Source organism: Balaenoptera physalus (assembly GCF_965194825.1).
Source record: "Balaenoptera physalus genome assembly, chromosome: 13".
In the NCBI taxonomy this organism is placed as follows: domain Eukaryota; kingdom Metazoa; phylum Chordata; class Mammalia; order Artiodactyla; family Balaenopteridae; genus Balaenoptera; species Balaenoptera physalus.
This window is the reverse complement of record NC_138892.1, coordinates 46,909,921-46,927,813: the sequence shown is the minus strand read 5'-3', so window position 1 is coordinate 46,927,813 and position 17,893 is coordinate 46,909,921. Positions and strand designations below refer to the sequence as shown.

At 39.5% G+C, this 17,893-nt stretch overlaps 1 protein-coding gene across 2 annotated transcripts in view; it reads right to left on the bottom strand.

Moving 5' to 3' along the window:
* Positions 1–17,893, bottom strand: part of TSPAN8 (tetraspanin 8) — a 273,586-nt gene that overhangs the window by 79,955 nt on the left and 175,738 nt on the right. Inside the window, exons 2-4 of one of the 2 annotated variants that reach the window (XM_082419084.1) lie at positions 16,633–16,779; positions 15,415–15,464; positions 12,213–14,548 (exon numbers count right to left, since the gene is read on the bottom strand). The gene's annotated coding sequence lies outside the window, so the exon portion shown is untranslated. The remainder of the gene's footprint in view (positions 1–12,212; positions 14,549–15,414; positions 15,465–16,632; positions 16,780–17,893) is intronic. The other variant, XM_082419081.1, reaches the window with a different exon arrangement.

Here is a 17,893-nt window from a genome sequence, read left to right as displayed (position 1 = left end):
GAGGCATGTGGGATCTTACCTCCCCGACCAGGGATCGAACCCACACCCGCTGCACTGGAAGGTGAACTCTCAACCACTGGACCGCCAGGGAAGTCCCTCTGATTTTCATGTTTATCTTAGTTTAGTTTTTAGCACTTGTTATCATTGGTGGATTTGTTTATTGGTTTGGCTGTTCTCTTCGTTTATTATTATTATTATTTTTTATTTTAACAACAAAAATTTTTTTTTTATTTATTAAAAAAATTTTTTTTCCTCCCTTTTCTTCTGAGCTGTGTGGCTGACAGGATCTTTGTGCTTCTGCCAGGTGTCAGGCCTGAGCCTCCGAGGTGGGAGAGCCGAGTTCAGGACATTGGACCACCAGAGACCTCCCAGCCCCTCATAATATCAATCGGCAAGAGCTCTCCCAGAGATCTCCATCTCAGCACTAAGACCCAGCTCCACCCAAAGGCCAGCAAGCTCCAGTGCTGGATGCCCCATGTCAAACAACTAGCAAGACAGGAACACAACCCCACCCATTAGCAGAGAGGGTGCCTTAAATCATAATAAGTTCACAGACACCCTAAAACACAACACTGGACGTGGTCCTGTCCACCAGAAAGACAAGATGCATCCTCATCTGCCAGAACACAGGCACCAGTCACCTCCACCAGGAGGCCTACACAGCCCACTGAACCAACCTTACCCACTGAGGGCAGACACCAAAGATAATGGGAACTACGAACCTGCAGCCTGTGAAAAGGAGACCCCAAATACAGTAAGTTAAGCAAAATGAGAAGACAGAGAAATATGCAGCAGATGAGGGAGCAAGGTAAAAACCCACCAGACCAAATAAATGAAGAAGAAATAGGCAGTTTACCTGAAAAAGAATTCAGAGTAATGATAGTAAAGGTGATCCAAAATCTTGGAAATAGAATGGAGAAAATACAAGAAACGTTTAACAACGATCTAGAAGAACTAAAGAATAAACAAACAATGATGAACAACACAATAGATGAAATTTAAAATTCTCTAGAAGGAATTAATAGCAGAAAAACTGAGGCAGAAGAACGGATAAGTGACCTGGAAGATAAAATAGTGGAAATAACTACCACAGAGCAGAATAAACACAAAAGAATGAAAAGAATTGAGGACAGTCTCAGAGACCTCTCGGACAACATTGAACTCACCAACATTCGAATTATAGGGGTCCCAGAAGAAGAAGAGAAAAAGAAACGGACTGAGAAAATATTTGAAGAGATTATAGTTGAAAACTTCCCTAATATGGGAAAGGAAATAGTCAATTAAGTCCAGGAAGCACAGAGAGTCCTATACAGGATAAATCCAAGGAGAAACACATCAAGACACATAATAATCAAACTATCAAAAGTTAAATACAAAGAAAAAATATTAAAAGCAGGAAGAGAAAAGCAACAAATAACACACAAGGGAATCCCCATAAGGTTAACAGCTGATCTTTCAGCAGAAACTCTGCAAGCCAGAAGGGAGTGGCAGGACATTTTTAAAGTGATGAAAGGGAAAAAACTACAACCAAGATTACTCTACCCAGCAAGGATCTCGTTCAGATTTGTCGGAGAAATTAAAACCTTTACAGACAAGCAAAAGCTAAGAGAATTCAGCACCACCAAACCAGCTTTACAACAAATGCTAAAGGAACTTCTCTAGGCAGGAAACACAAGAGAAGGAAAAGACCTACAATAATAAGCCCAAAACCATTAAGAAAATGGTAATAGGAACCTACATATCGATAATTACCTTAAATGTAAATGGATTAATGCTCCAACCAAAAGACATAGACTGGCTGAATGGATACAAAAACAAGACCCATTTATATGCTGTCTACAAGAGACCCACTTCAGACCTAGGAACACATACATACTGAAAGTGAGGGGATGGAAAAAGATATTGCATGCAAATGGAAATCAAAAGAAAGCTGGAGTAGCAATTCTCATATCAGACAAAATAGACTTTAAAATAAAGACTATTACAAGAGACAAAGAAGGACACTACATAATGATCAAGGGATCAATCCAAGAAGAAGATATAACAATTGTAAATATTTATGCACCCAACATAGGAGCACCTCAGTACATAAGGCAAATGTTAACAACCATAAAAGGAGAAATCGACAGGAACACAATCATAGTAGGGGACTTTACCACCCCACTTTCACCAATGGACAGATCATCCAAAATGAAAATAAATAAGGAAATGCAAGCTTTAAATGACACATTAAACAGATGGACTTAATTGATATTTATAGGATATTCCATCTAAAAACAACAGAACACATTCTTCTCAAGTCTTCATGGAACATTCTCCAGGATAGATCATATCTTGGGTCACAAATCAAGCCTTGGCAAACTTAAGAAAATTGAAATCATATCACGTTTCTTTTCTGACCACAACGCTATAAGACTAGATATCAATTACAAGAAAAAATCTGTACAAAACACAAACACATGGATGCTAAACAATATGCTACTAAATAACCAAGAGAGCACTGAAGAAATCAAAGAGGAAATCAAAAAATACCTAGAAACAAATGACAATGAAAACACAAGGACCCAAAACCTATGGGATGCAGCAAAAGCAGTTCTAAGAGGGAAGTTTATAGTAATACAATCCTACCTCAAGAAACAAGAAACATCTCAAATAAACAACCTAACCTTACACATAAAGCAACTAGAGAAGGAAGAACATAAAAAGCCCAAAGTTAGCAGAAGGAAAAACATCATAAAGATTAGATAAGAAATAAATGACAAAGAAATGAAGAAAACAATAGTAAAGATCAATACACCTAAGAGCTGGTCCTTTGAGAATATAAACAAAACTGATAAACCATTAGCCAGACTCAGCAAGAAAAAAAGGGAGAAGACTCAAATCAATAAAATTAGAAATGAAAAAGGAGAAGTAACAACTGACACTGCAGAAATTGAGAGATTACTACAAGCAATTATATGCCAATAAAATGGACTACCTGGAAGAAATGGACAAATTCTTAGAAAAGCACAACCTTCCGAGACTGAACCAGGAAGAAATAGAAAATATAAACAGACCAATCACAAGCACTGAAATTGAAACTGTGATTAAAAATCTTCCAACAAACAAATGCCCAGGACCAGATGGTTTCACAGGTGAATTCTATCAAACATTTAGAGAAGAGCTAATACCTATCCTTCTCAAACTTTTCCAAAATATAGCAGAGGGAGGAACACTCCCAAACTCCTTCTACGAGGCCATCATCACCCTGATACCAAAAGCAGACAAAGATGTCACAAAAAAAGAAAACTAGAGGCCAATATCACTGATGAACATAGATGCAAAAATCCTCAATAAAATACTAGCAAACAGAATCTAACAGCACATTAAAAGGATCATACACCATAATCAAGTGGGGTTTATCCCAAGAATGCAAGGATTCTTCAATAAACACAAATCAATCAATGTGATACAGCATATTAACAAATTGAAGGAGAAATACCATATGATCATCTCAATAGATGCAGAAAAAGCGTTCGACAAAATTCCACACCCATTTATGATAAGAACCTTCCAGAAAGTAAGCACAGAGGAAACTTACCTCAACATAATAAAAGCCATATATGACAAACCCACAGCCAACATCGTTCTCAATGGTGAAAAACTGAAACCATTTCCACTAAGATCAGGAACAAGACAAGGTTGTCCACTCTCACCACTATTATTCAACATAGTTTTGGAAGTTTTAGCCACAGCAATCAGAGAAGAAAAAGAAACAAAATATCCAAATCAGAAAAGAAGAAGTAAAACTATCACTGTCTGCATATGACATGATATTATACATAGAGAATCCTAAATATGCTACGAGGAAACTATTAGAGCTAATCAATGAATTTGGTAAAGTAGCAGGAATCAAAATTAATGCACAGAAATCTCTTGCATTCCTATATACTAATGATGAAAAATCTGAAAGAGAAATTAAGGAAACACTCCCATTTACCATTGCAACAAAAAGAATAAAATACCTAGGAATAAACCTACCTAAGGAGACAAAAGATCTGTATGCAGAAAACTGTAAGACACTGATGAAAGAAATTAAAGATGATACAAACAGATGGAGAGCTATACCATGTTCTTTGATGGGAAGAATCAACATTGTGTAAATGACTATACTACCCAAAGCAATCTACAGATTCAGTGCAATCCCTATCAAACTACCAATGGCATTTTTCACAGAACTAGAACAAAAAATTTCACAATTTGTATGAAAACACAAAAGACCCCAAATAGCCAAAGCAATCTTGAGAAAGAAAAATGGAGCTGGAGGAATCAGGCTCCTGGACTTCAGACTATACTACAAAGCCACAGTAATCAAGACAGTATGGTACTGGCACAAAAACAGAAAACATAGATCAACCGAACAGAATAGAAAGCCCAGAGATAAACCCACGAATACATGGTCACCTTATCTTTGATAAAGGAGGCAAGAATATACAATGGAGAAAAGACAGCCTCTTCAATAAGTGGTGCTGGGAAAACTGGACAGCTACATGTAAAAGAGTGAAATTAGAACATTCCCTAACACCATACACAAAAATAAACTCAAAATGGATTAAGGATCTGAATGTAAGGCTAGATACTATAAAACTTCTTAGAGGAAAACATAGGCAGAACACTCTATGACATAAATCACAGCAAGATCCTTTTTGACCCACCTCCTAGAGAAAGGGAAATAAAAACAAGAATAAACAAATGGGACCCAATGAAACTTAAAAGTTTTTGCACAGCAAAGGAAACCATAAACAAGACAAAAAGACAACCCTCAGAATGGGAGAAAGTATTTGCAAACAGAGCAACTGACAAAGGATTAAACTCCAAAATATACAAGCAGCTCATGCAGCTCAATATCAAAAAAACAAGTGACCCAATCTAAAACTGGGCAGAAGACCTAAATAGACATTTCTCCAAAGAAGATATACAGATTGCCAACAAACACATGAGAGGATGCTCAACATCACTAATCACTAGAGAAATGCAAATCAAAACTACAATGAGGTATCACCGCACACTGGTCAGAATGGCCAGTATCGAAAAGTCTACAAACAATAAATGCTGGAGAGGGTGTGGAGAAAAGGGAACCCTCTTACACTGTTGGTGGGAATGTAAATTGACACAGCCACTATGGAGAACAGTATGGAGGTTCCTTAAAAAGTTAAAAATAGAACTACCATACAACCCAGCAATCCCACTACTGGGCATATACCCTGAGAAAAACCATAATTCAAAAAGAGTCATGTACCACTATGTTCATTGCAGCACTATTTACAATAGCCAGGACATGGAAGCAACCTAAGTGTCCATCGACAGATGAATGGATAAAGAAGATGTGACACATATATACAATGGAATATTACTCAGCCATAAAAAGAAACAAAATTGGGTTATTTGTAGTGAGGTGGATGGACCTAGACTCTGTCATACAGAATGAAGTAAGTCCGAAAGAGGTAAACAAATACCATATGCTAACACATATATATGGAATCTAAAAAAAAAAAAAAATGGTTCTGAAGAACCTAGGGGCAGGACAGGAATAAAGACCCAGATGTAGAGAATGGACTTGAGGACACAGGGAGGGGGAAGGGTAAGCTGGGATGAAGTGAGAGAGTTGCATGGACATATATACACTACCAAATATAAAATAGATAGCTAGTGGGAAGCAGCCGCATGGCACAGGGAGATCAGCTTGGTTCTTTGTGCCCACATAGAGGGGTAGGATAGGGAGGGTGGGAGGGAGACATAAGAGGGAGGGGATATGGGGATATAATGTATACGTGTAGCTGATTCACTTTGTTATATAGCAGAAACTAACACACCATTGTAAAGCAATTATACTCCAATAAAGATGTTAAAAAAACAAAAAACAAAAAACTTCCTTTTGTATTGTTGTCCTATGTCTACCTTTTTATTGATACCTTGGTGTGTTTTTTTTAACATCTTTATCATAGTATAATTGCTTTACAATGGTGTGTTAGTTTCTGCTTTATAACAAAGTGAATCAGTTATACATATACATATGTCCCAATATCTCTTCCCTCTTGCGTCTCCCTCCCTCCCACCCTCCCTATAGCAACCCTCTAGGTGGTCACAAAGCACCAAGCTGATCTCCCTGTGCTATGCGGCTGCTTCCCACTAGCTATCTATTTTACGTTTGGTAGTGTAAATATGTCCATGCCATTCTCTCAGTTTGTCCCAGCTTACCCTTCCCCCTCCCTGTTTCCTCAGGTCCATTCTCTAGTAGGTCTGTGTCTTTATTCCCGTCTTGCCCTTAGGTTCTTCATGACCATTTGTTTTTTTTTTACGATTCCATATATGTGTGTTAGCATACGGTATTTGTTTTTCTCTTCCTGACTTACTTCACTCTGTATGACAGACTCTAGGTCTATCCACCTCACTACAGATAACTCAATTTCGTTTCTTTTTATGACTGAGCAATACTCCATTGTATATATGTGCCCTGGCAAAAGGAAATTTTTTAAACAGAGGAAGTCAAAAGAGAATACCAGAGAGGGAATTTTTTATTTCATTTCTGTTATTTTTCTCTTTATGCTATTAAATTATATATAATATAAAAGATCTAAATAATAATTAAATTATTATAAAAATTACTAATATAATCACTTAATTATAAGCTCCATAACAACCTGGTCCTTCCCTGTTTTTGATCACTTTTTATCTCCAATGCCTGCCACAGTGCCTAAACACGAATAAGTATTTGTTAAGTGAAGAAGTAAATGAAATGAGTGAATCAGCTACATTTTTAAACCATGGTTGTAGAAGAAAGAATGAAATCACTTCTACCAATAGCACATATGCGACTGAGAAAAGAAGGCCTGCTCTTCTCTAAGGATCAATGAGAAACATCTCAGAAGGCATGCACTCACAGTGTTTTGAAACTGGCTCTTCCTTGGTGATACATGTGGCCCTGAGTTCCCACATTCTGAATTGGAAGAGACAGAGAAATTAGCCAGTCTCTAAATATGCCTCCAACTCTTAAGATAAGATTCTGCAACCTGGATTAGGAGAAAAGTGAGAGAGAGTAATCACCAAAGGACTAGTGTCCCAACCACCTGGCCCTTGATTTACCAACCAAGAATGGCCTGTGACAAAGTTCCCAGATGTAAGTAACTTTCCTCAAAGCAAATTAGATTAATGTTTCTATCCACAGCTCACCTCTCAGGTCCAGGCTTTGTTCCCTGGTCTGGCACTGAAAGAAGTGCTTGAGCTTTAAACAAGGTGGAAAAAACATGAGATGTCGTCCACTCTTGATTTTCCCGTCGCGTACTCCTGCAACAGTAGACTCCAAAGTTTAAAGACTTTTTACTATGTCAAAGTTGCCTCTGAATCAGCCTCGTCTATTCAGCTGTTCCCTGGGGACATCGTGATAGGCTCATCGTTACACTATGAGCATCTTTATACAAAGTCTGTTTTCCGGATATTTTGAAACTTCCCCAAGCCCTGCTTATGTAAAGTGTGAATGTTCCATATTAACATAAGGTACTCTTGCACTCTTGAGCGTGGAGTAACTCAAGACCCGTGACAAACTTGTATGTTTTCCAAAATATGTTTGCAGCATTTCCCTCTTGCCTATAAAATAGCATTAAAGGAAATGTCTCGCTCCATAAATATAACTGTCAAGTACTTAAGTGACTTGCACTTCATCATCATCATCACCAAAATAGTAAAGTGCCTTTTTTATCCAGGGCTAGGATCACAGTGTACTGGGCATATTCCACAGATATTTGAGTAACACATTGAGAAGATGCAGCCACTGGGTTTTTATCAAACTTTTCTAAAGGGACCATAACATCCAGTTGTTTCCAGATATAATTTCTGTATTTTAAGTGTGATGGCTAATTTTATGTGTCAACTAGACTGGAGCATGGGATGCCCAGGTATTTGGTCAAACGTTATCCAGTGTTTCCGTGAGGGTGTTTCTGAATGAGATTAACACTTAAATTGGTAGACTGAGTAAAGCAGATTGCCCTCCATAATGTGAGCGTGCCTCATCCAGTCAGTTGAAGGCCTGAATAGAATAAAAAGTCTTGACTCCCCGCCAAAGTGAGGATTCTTCCTGCCTGATGGCCTACATACCAGTATATTGACTTTTTCCTGCCTTTGAACTTGAACTGAAACATTGGCCCTTTCCAAGTCGTGAGCCTACTGGCCTTCAGACTGGAACTACACCATTAGCTCTCCTGGGTCTCCAGCTTCACCCACTCACCCTGCAGATCTTGAAACTTGCCAGCCTCCATAATTACACAAGCCAATTCCTTACAATAAATCTCTATCTCTTTACATACACATTCTATGGGTTTTCCTTCTCTTGAGAACACTGACTAATAGAACACATAAGAATCAACATATTATTCAACATGGAAGATTCTGTCCACTGACAGAGGATTCTGGGAAGATAGTGGAGGAGGGAGCACCAGGAATCCGTCTCGCCATGCAAACAACAATTGGCAGAATCTCTCTGATGTACTTGGAACTCTGGAATCTGTTGAAGGCTTGCAATTTCTAGGGAAAGCCTTGGATGGTAAATTGCAGTTAATTTTAGTCAATTTCAGCTCTTAGCACAGTAGCAGCTATCCATCCCCCACTCCCAGCCCCATGGCAGGCAGCTGTGCTGATGTTCCTGGAGCAGCTTGCACACAGCTTGTGGGAGCCAGGGCAGGCAAAAAGGATCCTGTCCTCTAAATATTGGAAACCTATGCACTGCTCACTGATTGCTGTTTCTGATCACAGAGGTGCAGACAAAAAGGCAGGCAGCCATTGTTGCAAGCCCTTCCAGATGAAATGAATTCCAGGGAATTTAAAGGGCCAGCCTTCTGCCCCTACCCCCTTCATTTTTCACTTTTCCCTCTTTCAGAAGCCAGACATTAAAGATTAGGACATTCAAAAACAACTACATATATGGGGAAAATTAGAAAGTGACCATGCATGACCAGGGAAAGGCTCAGAAAAGAGCTGATAAGACCTTAAGTTTACAACTCAGCCTGACCCTCAGCACGAAGACACCTGACACAATTAAAAACAAACATATAAACAAACGAAAACAAAAAACAAGAATAATGGCAAAGCCCAGCAAATCCTGGGGAAGAGGGAGAATCTGATTTCCAGAGTTACCACATTATTAGATTCAAATGTCCAGTGTGCAAAAAAAGCACATGGCATACAAAGAAACAGGACAGTACAGCTCATTTAAAGGCAAAAAATAAATCAACAGAAACTCTCTCTGTAAAGACCTAATGGCAGATATCCAAGACAAAGACTTAACACAACTGTCTTAAAAATGCTCAAAGAATTAAAGGAAGATATAGAAAAACTCAAGAAGATGATGTGTGAACAAAATGGAAATATTATTAAAGAGACAGAAGATCTAAAAAGAAATCAAAAGGAAATTCTGGAGCTGAAAAGTACAGAAACTGAAATGAAAAAATTCACTACAGGTAAAGGCAGGTTTGAGCAATCAGAAGAAAGTATCAGCAAATTTTAAGATAGGAAAATGGAAATTATTAAGTATGAGGAACAGAAAGAAAAATGATTAAGGGAAAGCAAACGAATCTATGTTATTGCAAATGGCAAAATTTCATTCTTTTTATAGCTGAGTAGTATTCCATTGTGTATATGTACCACATCTTCTTTATCCATTCAGCTATTGATGGACATTCAGGCTGCTTCCATATCTTGGCTATTGTAAATAATGCTGCAGTGAATGTGGAGGTACAGGTAACTTTTCAAGTTAGTGTTTTCATTTTTCTTTGGATAAATACCCAGAAGTGAGTTGATGAATCCTATGGTAGTTCTATTTTTAATTTTTTGAGGAACCTCCATACTGTTCTCCATAGTGGCTGTATCAATTTACATTCCCACCAACAATGTAGGAGGGTTCCCTTTTCTCCACAGTCTCTCCAACACTTATTTCTGTACAGCACAGGGAATATAGTCAATATTTTATAATAACTTTGTATGGAGTATAATCTATAAAAATATCAAATTAGTGCATTTTACAACTGAAACAATATAATATTGTAAGTCAACTATATTTCAATAAAATAATAATAATAATAAAATAAAATATAATCATCACCAATTAAAAGAAAACAAGTGAACAAGGCCCAAGGAACCTGTGGGACACCATAAATCTAATCCAGTAAAACTAAGATGTGCAAAAAAATATATAGCATCTTTATTTTCTTATCCTTATAACTCAGTCTCTTCCAGATTAAACAATCTATGTCTGGTAAATGCTCAGTCTTTCAAACTTCCTCCCTCTTTGCTCCTACAGGAAGTGTCATCTTGGGGTACATAGGCACTGATGTGACTTCATTATGGCAAGTGTTTGGAGGATGGGGGATCTTGGATCCCATTCACCATCTGAGTTCTTGCTGGTTCCTGCTGTGGGACTATATCTAGGTCCTGAACTGATATCTGCTGAAGTGAAAATGGACCTATCTGTCTTTGGGGCATTGTGCTGGCATTCACTGCTGAAGTCAATAAGAGCAGCCAATTATCTCTGGTCTTGAACTCTTTCCTATCCCCCATTATGTTCTTTGACTGGTCCTCAGACCTCCATACAATCTAGTCCCACTCCATTACCTCTCTGGCCTCTTCCTTGTCACTCTTCCCTTTGCCTAGCCTTCCCCAAGCACATTAATCTCCTTGCTGTTCCTTAATGCACCTGGCATGTTTCTACGTCAGGGTCTTTGTACCACTGTTCCCTCTGTTTGGAAGTCATGGCTTGCTCCCTCGCTGTATTCAAGCCTTTGCTCCAATGCCATCTTCTCTTTACACATTCCTTAACCATCTTATTTAAAACTGAACATGACTCCTGAGCTCTCACACTCCCTTCTTGCTTTATTTTATCCATGACAATCAACACTATCAAATATATCATATGCTTTGCTTATTTGTTTGATTTATTATCTGTTTCCCTCCTCATGAATGTAGGTTCACTGTAGAGATTAGGGCTGATAAATAGTGCAGAGGACTCAGAATTGATATGGTATCTGTTCCATGACTTTGGGATTCAATGAAGTGCATCAATGCCTTAAGTAAGGATGAGCACTGAATGGTACAATAAACACCTCATATGATTTGGGGTGGGATCAAGTCAGTATCAGGCCACCCCACATCCATTCATGTCCTCCACTTTTCAGATTTCCATAACTGTCCTCTTCTCAGCCTCTACTGGCTTTTATTTTAAAACTCCAAAGGTACTAACAAATGACAAAGATGTCTTATTTTCTTATCAAAAATTTATTGAGGGCATACATACTTAAATTTTTGTGTTAGTGAAGGTAATTCTAGCTGCTATAACAAAAACATTTCAACCAAATAGAACCTATTTCTCACTGAGATGATCAACCCAGGGTGGCTGGTGGGTGGGGTTTTACCCACAGAGGGATTTAAGAGCCCAGGCATGTCCCATCTTATGGCTCCACCCTCCCTGTCAGTTACTCAGCATCCAGTTAGGAGAGGAAACAGAGGATGAAAGAGACAGAGCAGTTGCCTAACCACCTTGACCACACACATCACTTCTGCTCACATACCATTGGTTAGAACTAGATCATGGAATAACTGGATGCAAGAAGCCATGGAAATTGCAGTCTCTGCCTGGGCAACTCTTTCCCTGTGCCAATTCTATGCCATAGAAGGAAAAGCACAGATCTTGGGCAGTTAGCTATTTCTACCATGCGTGTTGCATGATATGTAAGCATTTTCACATACATTGCTTCATTAATTCTTTCAACATCTTCATAAACTATTAAGATCATTCCTACTATACAGAGAAGGAGACTGATACCCAGAGATAAAAATTGAGGCTTTAGAATGTGACTCCATTTTTGGAGATTTGCATTTTTAATATAGTCTTTATGGAGATATAATTCACATACCATACAATTCACTAATTTAAAATGTACAAAGCAATGGTTTGTAGTATGTTCACAGAGTTGTGCAACCATCACCATGATCAATTTTAGAATATTTGAATCACCCCAAAAAGAAATTTTGTACTCTTTAGCATTTCTTTCCCATTTTCTCCTCAGCCCCCTCAGCCCTAAGCAACCACTAATCTACCTCCTGTCTCTACAGATTTGCATATTCTGGACATTTAATATAAAGGAAATCATACAATGTGTGGTCTTTTGTGACTGGCTTCTTTCACTCACCTTCATGATTTCAAGGTTCATCTGTGTTGTAGCATGGATCAGTCCTTTATCTCTTTTTATTGCCCCAAAATATGGCACTGAATGGATAAAGCACAAATTTGTTTATCCATTCATCACGTGATCGACACTTGGATTGTTTCCATTTTGCCTATCATGGATAATGCTGCTATGAACATTTGTAAACAAGTTTTTATGTGAACATATGTTTTTATTTTTCTTGAGTATATACCTAGGAACAGAATTGCTGGGTCATATGGTAATCCATGTGTAACCTTTTTGAGGGACTGCCAGACTCCTTTCCAAAGTGGCTGTGTCCTTTTACAAACTCCCTAGCAGTGTAGAGAGTTCCCATTTATCCACATCCTCCCCCCACACTTGTTATTATTCCTCTTTTTTATAGTGGGATTTGCATTTTGAGAGATGACGACTTCGGTCAACTTCAAGACTTAGAATTATGGTTCAGTTCCTTCAGTAAGAAACTAGATAAGGAGAGAGGGGCTTAGGAAACATTTGAAAGGATTTGTCTTCTGTGCTCTTTCTCCTAGGTACACATACCTTATCCTGCCATCTGGATGCCCAGGAACCTGAAGTGGTGGCACTCCATGAATGCTTGCCCTTCTTGGGCACGTTCCTTCTTGCCCCACATTCCAGACTTTTCCTGACCACTCCTTTCCTGACACCCCGCAATAAATAATTGGATGCAGAAAGTTTTAAGCCTTTTTGTTTTGACCTATCCATGTCGACCCTGTGGACTTTCTGATCTGAGAATATTTTGACCCCTGTGTTTGGGAGTTAAAACTTTACATTAAAATTCTGCATACATAGATTAAAATACTCATTAAGAAAGTATTTTTAGAGCCATAGTAATTTCTATTAAGTTACTATAATTCCTTGATAAAATTTTTATTCCCAGGCATTAAGATATTTCTAATTTTTTTCCATTTTAATTGTTAATTTACTGAAATTCTTTTCATTGGAATCAATTATTTTCCACATAAGGCTTAAATGAAAATGTTATTCAATGTGGTTTTTCTCCTTATTGCTCATATCAAATTTTTATTGATTATAGTTTCTGCAATTGCAGCTTTTCTTTTATAGCCATTATTTGTACCAAATCCAATTGTCTCAGGTCAAATTATTCATACCTAAACTTAGTCAAAAAATTGGATTCTTCTGTCAATTTTTAGGCAATAATAAATTTTAACATGTGCCAGTGTAGTTGTTGGCAGTTTTATTTAGTGTTGATTACTTCTGCCAAGTCTAATTTTTCCCTGTTTAACGTTTGCATGTTTCAATGTGAGCATTAAGGCACGATTCTTCAGATTTTCATCTCTAACAAATTTTATCATGTGCAGTTTTCACCACTGTCATTTTTTTTGTACTGATTATTCCTGCCAATAATATTTAGTAGGAAATGGATAAAGGACTGATAGTTGGACATTTTTTTCTTTTTAATGAGAAAACTGTGAGAAGTTCCCTCAGCTATTTCAAAGTTGTTCTGCTGTCTGGAATTTCTCTGTATTGATGACTTAATTCTTTAACATATTTCCAGTCAAGTTGGGTATTCTGTACTAACCACTCATGTTGATGGCAGAGCAATGAGCAAATGGTGGGATTATCATATCCTTGGGTCAAACGTCCCTGGATCAATATAATCCTGGGTCACAAAATTAATCTGTTCAATGTGTTCTATACCTGATTCATCATTGGAATCAGCTGGGGAACTTCTTTTAAACATACAGGTTCCTGGGCTTCCCTGGTGGCGCAGTGGTTGAGAGTCTGCCTGCCAATGCAGGGGACATGGGTTCGAGCCCTGGTCTGGGAAGATCCCACATGCCACGGAGCAGCCGGGCCCGTGAGCCGCAATTACTGAGCCTGCGCGTCTGGAGCCTGTGCTCCGCAACAAGAGAGGCCGCGATAGTGAGAGGCCCGCGCACCGCGATGAAGAGTGGCCCCCGCTTGCCACAACTAGAGAAAGCCCTCGCGCAGAAATGAAGACCTAAAACAGCCATAAATAAATAAATAAATAAATTTAAACATACAGGTTCCTAACCCACCTCTTCCATCTCTATCTGCCCCAAGTTAGCAAAGTCTCACTTTACATGTCTGAGATAGGCTCCCAGCAGCTATTTAATTTTTTCTTAATTCCTCTAATGATTCTCATGTCTATCCATGGGAGTCTTCTGGGCTAAGCCATACCCAGAAGGGGGCTGTCCACTTGAGCCTATGTCAGAATAGTTTTATAACTTACCAAAAAAGAGAAAAAGGACATTAAGGAGGAAAAGGAAACTGCTGGTGGCCAAGAAACAGTGGGTGGGTGTGCTCACTGGAAGGTCCTGGTAAAGATATAAGAGGCATGCAGGCAGTGGTCGTCAATTTGGAGGTCAAGAGAAGGAGATGGAAGTAAAGCAGCACCGTTCAGAGTCTAAGTTCTCAAACCTTAGGCACTACTGAGTCTTCCCTCTTTTCTGGTCCTTGTTCTGCTTTGCTTGGTTTGGAGGAGACTTTTAAGGCTGGGCAAGATGGTGCCCTGCTCAGTGACTAAATTATCAGTAACCTGATAGAGCAGATGTGAATCTCAGTCTACAACTCAAGGTGGGAAAGAAATAGAAGTTCATTTTCTGTGACTCAACTTATTTTCTATTTTTGAGATGCCCATTCATTGTAGGAAGGAAAATAAGTTCAGTCAGTTCAAGGTTTTCCTTCTCTTACCCCAAGGTGGGTCAAAAGTAGGGTAGTGGGGCTTCCCTGGTGGCGCAGTGGTTGAGAATCTGCCTGCCAATGCAGCGGACACGGGTTCGAGCCCTGGTCTGGGAAGATCCCACATGCCGCGGAGCAACTGGGCCCGTGAGTCACAATTACTGAGTCTGCGCGTTTGGAGCCTGTGCTCTGCAACAAGAGAGGCCGCGGTAGTGAGAGGCCCGCGCACCGTGATGAACAGTGGCCCCCGCTTGCCACAACTAGAGAAAGTCCTCACACAGAAACGAAGACCCAACACAGCTAAAATAAATAAATAAAAAAAAAAAAAAAAAAAAAAAGTAGGGTAGTGGACCAGTAGTTTTAGTGCCAATGTGTTTTGAATGGAAGGCTACTATGTCACCTGCAGAGGCAGATGGATCCACACCCAAAGTTTGGTTCAGATGTTGCTACTGATGCTGCCACACATACACACCAAAATGGTATAGAAAGGTTTATTACTTACATAATTGGTGTCTGTGTCTGGGGTGAGCAGGATAGGCTTCTTAAGCAAGTCTGAAATAAAAAAGCAAGGAAATGAGACTGGCCTGGGGTTTTATTGTGGTTAGGGTTTGGGGCTGGGCATGAGAGTCCCCATGCAGCAACGTCTTGTGGTTTGGCTGGTGCCAAAATGGTGAGCACCCAGGCTTTTTTATCAGCTTGTCCAGACGTGGGGCAGAAAGGGAAGAGGAAGAGGTAAGGCTTAGAAGGTGTCGGCGGTCAAATATCAAAATATGAAATCAGATTCTTCATTAGAAGGGCACTTGTCTTTGATTTCACTTGTCCACACAGAAATCCTCTGAAGCAACCAGCATCTCGTCTGATCCTTGGTATTTAAGAATAATTATTATTACAGTTATATTTATTGATTAATTACAAAGTCCCAGGAACTCTTGTGTCTTACATGTACATTTCATTTAATCCTGACTGCAATCTTATGAGACAAGTACTATTATTATCCCAATTACAGATGAGGAAAGTGAGGCACAGAAGTAATGGCATCTGGGACTTCCCTGGCTGTCCAGTGGTTAAGTTTCTGTGCTTCCACTGCAGGGGGCGTGGGTTCGGTCCCTGGTTGGGGAACTAAGATCCCGCATGCCGAGTGGTGTGGCCAAAATAATAATAAATAAATAAATAAATAAATATTAAAAAAAGAAAAAAAGATGTAATGGCATCTCCCTGCTGCTGGACTCAGGCTGTCTGGCTTCAGATTCTGTGCTCTAACCTCTGCATTATACCTTTCTTGTCTTCCTGGTCCCTCTCATCCTACCACTACATGATAAAACTGAGCTGCTTTGGTGCACAGGAAGTTCCAAGAGGTTGTCTCTACCTCTAGAGCTTCCTGCTTCCATGTGAATCTAATCCTGGAAGCAGGGCTCTAATCCCACTCTCCAGAAATGGGTCAGCCAGGATCCGGGCAGAAATCAAATGGCACTTTCAAATTGGGTAATTTAAGGAGAACTCATAAAGGAACTGTTTACAAAAATGTGGGAAGAGTTCAGGAAAAGCAACAGAGAATGGGACAGGGGTCCATCACCACCCTACACCCCAGCCTGAATGAATGAGGGGAGGAAGTGGTTACAGGAACCAAGAAAGTGAGTTGTGGGGAGAAGGCCATCTGAGAGGATCTGTGGCCTTTAGTTGAGGAGCACAGCTGGGAAGACGAAGGAATAAATATCCTGACCTTACTTTCCTCCTGCTCTCCAGATCTCTTGCCAATGTCTTCTACTAGTCAAACCCAATGGAAGAATGGAGGGAAAGGAAATTGTCGATGCATTCCATATGGACAGCCACCCAGGGCACCAGGCAGGATGAAGGATGGGAAGTGGATCTGTGGGGTAAAATGGAAAATGTCCATCATAGGCTTACCGATATCTATGCTTTTATCACTCCTCCCCCCTCTCTTCTCTCCCCAGTCTAGGTAAAAAACAAACAGACAGATATATATATATATTCAGGAAGCTGGCAGGAGCAGAAAGGAAGCTCTTTTCTCTCTCTCTCAATTTCTCTCTCTCCCTTTGCTCACCCTCTCCATTTCTTAGAAACCCATTCAACTGCCAATATTAGAGGGTCTGCCATATATTGGCTTAAACGCAAAAAGGTTTACGTGGTTCACATAAGTAGTTTTATGACCCAATGAGCCATCGAGAACCCATCTTTCAGGTCTACCATCATCGACATTTTCACTTTCATCCTCACTCTGGTTGTTTTATGGTTCTAAGATGGCTGTTACTGCTCCAAGCGGCACATCGGTACATCTGTGTAGTAGGCAGAAAGAAGGATAAAGGAAAAAGAGGAAGAAAAAGCCCCCCAGAAATGTATCATTTATATCTCATTGGCCAGATAGTGTCATATAACCACCTTGAACCCTTGGACTACAAGAGAATGTGTCCAGTAATTGTCTTTAGTTGGGAGAATTCGAGTTCTCTTCAAAAGGATGGAAAGAAAATAGATACTGGGTAGGCAGCTATTGGTGCCTGACATACTTAACATTTTATCTATATTAGAAATCTGCTCTGCTCCCATAACTCTTTAGGCCATTGGAAATCAAATCTAGGAAGAGACTTATAGACACTCAGAGAGAGAAAGAGAGAGAGAGGGAGAGGTGGATAAATAGATGGATAGATAGATGGATAGATAGATAGAGAGATATAAAATTAAGCACATGACTGCTCAGCTAGTACACATTCCTTAGACCTTCCTGCAGCTAGATGTGAACGTTTGCCCATCTTCTCACCAACTGAATGTGAGTAGAAGAGGTATGTGCCCCTGTGTTTAGGCCTTAAGACACAGGACATGTGTTCCTATGCAGCTTCTTCCCCTTCCTACAGTCTAAAAGCTAGTGCCTGTGACCAGCTTCTGCTACGCTCTAGGGGATAATGGACCAACAAGACGGTATATCTCTAAATGTCTACATGGATCAGAGACATGGCCAAACCTGGACT